The sequence below is a fragment of the Myotis brandtii genome, unplaced genomic scaffold (genome assembly GCF_000412655.1).
Source record: "Myotis brandtii unplaced genomic scaffold, ASM41265v1 scaffold2537, whole genome shotgun sequence".
NCBI lineage: Eukaryota > Metazoa > Chordata > Mammalia > Chiroptera > Vespertilionidae > Myotis > Myotis brandtii.
Genome location: NW_005359617.1, coordinates 2,111 through 6,877, shown reverse-complemented (window position 1 = coordinate 6,877; position 4,767 = coordinate 2,111). Strand labels below are relative to the sequence as shown.

General features: G+C 58.1%; 1 long non-coding RNA gene across 1 annotated transcript; it reads right to left on the bottom strand.

The window, feature by feature from the left end:
• Positions 1-1,617: 1,617 nt before the first annotated feature.
• On the bottom strand, positions 1,618-4,587 carry LOC106726366. The gene is made up of 3 exons (XR_001362425.1): positions 4,287-4,587; positions 4,039-4,179; positions 1,618-2,970 (listed from the first exon to the last, which is right to left on the bottom strand). It is a non-coding gene; the product is annotated as an uncharacterized LOC106726366 (long non-coding RNA).
• Positions 4,588-4,767: the final 180 nt, after the last annotated feature.

Genomic DNA, 4,767 nt, shown 5'->3' with positions numbered 1-4,767 from the left:
CTGACGCCAGTCACAGGACTGCTCCCAGGAGACCACTGTGCACACCTGCGAGGTGCACAGCTGCAGGCTAACCTGTCAGCATCACTGACGCCAGTCACAGGACTGCTCCCAGGAGACCACTGTGCACACCTGCGAGGTGCACAGCTGCAGGCTAACCTGTCAGCATCACTGACGCCAGTCACAGGACTGCTCCCAGGAGACCACTGTGCACACCTGCGAGGTGCACAGCTGCAGGCTAACCTGTTGAAGTCCTAATGTCAGTACCTCAGAATGTGACCCTCCTTGGAAATAAGGTCACTGCAGGTGTAATTAATTAAGATGAGGTCATGCTGCAGTAGGGTGGGCCCCTAATCCAACATGACTGGTTTTCTCATGAGAAGATTGCCTTAGCTGGTTTGGCTCAGTGGATAGAGCGTCACCTGAAGGGTCCCGAGTTCAATTCCAGTCAAGGGCACATGCCCCGGTTGTGTGCTCGATCCCCTGCTGGGGGGGGGGGGGGGGGGGGGGACAGGACGTTCCTGTCCTCACAGAAAGCTGTGGCCACGCTGGGGGTGGGAAGGGATTCTTCTCCCTTCGTGCAGCCAGGGTGTGGGCTGCGTGTGGAAGCAGCTCTGAGCAGCCACTTTTCTCCCAGAATAGCCCCGGGCTGGCGAAGGGCCACAGACGGGGGTAAAGTAGCTTTTTTTACATAGAACACCCTCCCCTGTGGTGAAGGGAGGGTCCTTGTATGGGGGTCGGTGTAGCTACACCGGCCAGACTCCTCCCCAAATCTGTTGGGAAAACTGGAGCAGAGGTAAGTGAAGCGGATGGTGGAGTGGCCCAGGGCGGGGGAGAGGGGGCTCTCCACCCCAGGCTCCATGAGGAGGCGATGCCCACATCCGCGGGTCCCCTCCCCAGGCCCGCCCCCAGAAGCCCTGGGTGGGCAGTGCGCTGGCTGGGAGCCCGGAGATGCTGGAGAGCAGGCGAGGGCGTCTTCCCCGCGCACGCTCTGAGCAGAGCCTCGGTGCTGGGAGCGTTGCCGGTTGTCAAACATTATGCTCCTTTACAACTGCATTCCGTGGCCAGGCACAGACTGTGAGCTGTGCACCCCTGATCCACCATCACCTTCCTTATCAAGGCTCTGGCCAGTGTGGCTCAGTGGTTGGGCACCGTTCCATGCATCGAAGGGTTGCTGGTGCCATCCCCGGTGGGGGGCGTGCAGGAGCAGCCAATCCGCGTTCTGCTCTCACACTGCTGCTTCTCTCTCTCGCTCTCCCTCTCCCTTCCTCTCTCTAAAAATCAATTTTAAAAATCTTTAAAAAATAAAAATAAATAAAAAAGAGGACTCAGGTTTTTGTACAAGGCAGTTCTGTGTCCAGCTACAAAACCTCCATTTCTCAGGCAGCTTTGCAGACGCCACGGGCATGGTCTGGCCCGGGAGATGGAAGCTAAGGCTGCTGGGCGGCCGCGGAAGCTTGAAAAGGGAGCCCACGCAAAGCGGCGTGTCTGTGGGCTTCCTCTGTCTTCTCCCGGGGCCCAAAGGAAAAGCAGGAGCCTCAGGGGCCACCTTGACCTGACGTCAGTGAGCTGAAGCAACACCGCATGGCTCCCCCACTCCTCGGTCTGGCCCGGGAGATGGAAGCTAAGGCTGCTGGGCGGCCGCGGAAGCTTGAAAAGGGAGCCCACGCAAAGCGGCGTGTCTGTGGGCTTCCTCTGTCTTCTCCCGGGGCCCAAAGGAAAAGCAGGAGCCTCAGGGGCCACCTTGACCTGACGTCAGTGAGCTGAAGCGACACCACGTGGCTCCCCCACTCCTCATTTCCGGAGGAGAGACGGAACCCCCGCTCAGTCCAGGGCCTCCGGGAGAGCAATCCACGTTGGCGCCCACGAGGAAAGCGAGACCTCCACCTGCAAGTCGAAGGCGCCTCCCTGAAGACCTGCGCAGCCAGTGCATGCAGGTGACTCCACAGCCCTGGCAACACAGCTGGAGCGCAGCACATGTGAACTCGAACCCACCAGCGTCCACCAGCCCAAGCTGAGGAGACACTCGGCTGGTTACGTCAAGCAGCTGCTGTCGAGGGCAGCAGGCGGAGTGTGGCTCAGTCCCGCAGGAAGCATGTTCCGGTGCCTGTTGCGTCCTGGTGGCTCTCACACTCAGGTCTGCCCGGCGCTCACCCCAACGCCTGCCTGTAACATGCTCCCCACTCAGACCATGCATGGACCGCCGTTTCCTGTATAACTTCATTCACTTTGTGTAAACAGTGTACGAAATGGAGAACTGAGAATTCATTTCACTGACTCAACCGAACAAACAAATCAACGCCAAGCTCTGAAACTCAACCTTCCCCCTTGTGTGCGACACACACACCTGGCGGTGATTCCGCACGATCGCGGAGTTTTAATTGAGGATTTAGCTTCAGGAAGCACCTCGGAGGAGCTGTGCACATTAGAAACAAAGTCCAGCAGATACTTCCCAGGCACACATAGCACCACAGTGTTCAACCGTCCCTCGCTGGGCAGGCATGAGGCAGAAAAGCCAGCCTTTTCCACGGTCCTAAATGGTTCCAACGTTCACAAGTTTGAAAATTTGTCCATTTAAACCATGTAACGATTGCACGTGTGCAGACAAAGCTGGAAACATGAAAGCCAGGCTGCAGATTCCCCACTCACCTATGTCCAGATGCCCGCCTGCAAGGGAAGCAAGCACAGGTCCCGGCACTGCGCCCGGGAAAGCCAGTGCGGCGCTCCGGTGACTCCTCTCTGACCGGGGGAGTCACACCGGACGGCGTCAGTCCTGCGCCTGCAGCGGGGCCCCACATCTGCAGTCCCGACCGGACCCCACTCCACCGGACAGTGTAGATCCTGCAGGTGTGCAAGTGGTGTCAACGCAGAGGGGGTTCTTTCATGGAGAACTGCAGTTCGCTGCACTCGAAAATCTGGTGATCGGTGAGCACTCAAGGTCACCCTGGTAAGATGTGGAGTCATTTCAAGCAGCTGGAACACAGAAACAGTAATGAAAAAAAGAACACTTAAAAGAAAATACTAGCATTACAGAATGATCGAATTACGGCCCATTTCCTTATAATGCAAGAAATTCAACTCAGCTTCTACCATTGCTGAAAACCTTTTATTGGAAATAAAGCATAAGGGTCTCTATGATTGGGGCTCACGATATAATGAGCAGCTATGTGAAACGTGCCTACTCTGTGGAGGTCTCGGTCCCGAGCTTGTATGTACACCGTCTTCATACAGGCGCAGTGTTCATGTGGGACGCCGTGGGGCACGCTCCCTTATGCATTGTGAACACGCTGTGGCCGTGACCTTTCTCACCCTCTGCCTACACGCCTCTGTTCTGGGGTCTTGGCTTGGTCTGAGCTGAGGCAAGTGAGTAAGTGAAAGAGTGAGGCCAGGGCGTGGCCAGGGCGGAGCCGCCACCGTGCAGCCTGGAGCGAGACCCTCCTGGGGGTCAGAGCTTTCCATGCAGAGCGCATACAGGTAGCAAAATGTGAGTTCAAGAGTAGTTCTAACCAGTCTACGTTGGGTTTTGGAAAAACAATGATTGAAAAAATACTAGGAAAAGGAGGCTCCTAGGCAGGAGTCAGAGTTTCAAAAGCAAGACAGGAGATCCGCGCCAGCTCTGAGAGCAAAGCCAGGAACCCGGCCTCTCAGAGCACGGCCGGCTCCCGGCGAGGGCGGGTAGGTGGGCACTGAGTGGTTAATGAATTAGATTACAGGGGGTATAGCGTGGCGCTGGGCACAGAGAGAAAGGCAACCAGTCCTCGCGTAGGAAACTGCATCAGCAGCACCAGCCGAGAGACAGGGCTAAACTCTCACTCCACCCTGACCTCCCACCTCCACCCTGACCTCTCACCTCCACCCTGACCTCTCTCCTCCACCCTGACCTCTCACCTCCACCCTGACCTCTCACCTCCACCCTGACCTCTCACCTCCATCCTGACCTCTCACTTGTTTAGACCCTGGTCTTCCTAAGTGTAGCGACAACAAAGGGACACAGGGAAACCAGTGTGCTTTCACCCACCTCCACCCCCTGGCCCCACTTACCATTGGAGGAAAACGGGTGGTTCCCACCCTTCGGTGCAGGTTCCCGGGTCACCGGCTGTAACTGAGGCTTGGTCCTGGGCGCACCTGCCCAGGCAGCAGCTTGGCTCTGGAGCGAGACCACAGAATGCGAGGAAAAGGCCTCTGTAAGAGGAAGTGGTCATTTCCCAAATTAATGCTCAGAGGGCGCCCAGGGCGCACTGGAGGGCAGTCACTCCTCCCCCGAACCTCCCCAATGCTCCCTCCTGCACCTGGAGGGACAGCCCGGCTGCCCTGGGCCTGTGGCCCCGCAGTGCGCCAGCCTCCTCGGCAGCCCTGTGCTCTCACTGTGCTCGGCCTCCAGACTCTAACCCACCGCGGCACCCAGGCACCAATGGGCTGGCGGCTAGAGCAGGAGTAGGAACCAAGGGGAGGACAGGATCCCCATAGAAACGGCCACCGACCCCCTCTCCGGGCACCGCGGGCCTCGCCCCGTTTACACCCACCCAGCACCCGGACGGGAAAGCCGTGCTGGAGATGCTTCCCCTGCCCCCGCCCCCGAACCACATTCCTTCCGTAACCTGGATACTAGCTGGACGCTTGACTTCGTTTGGAAGTGGCTGCACTGAACTCTCTGGCTGCTCCCCGCCCCTTGGCCCAAGCTTCCTTCCAGTTGGACCTGGAGGAAGAGCTGGCAGGTGCCCAAAGCCATCTCGGCTCCAAAGGCATCGCTCCCCGCCCCGCCAAACGGAG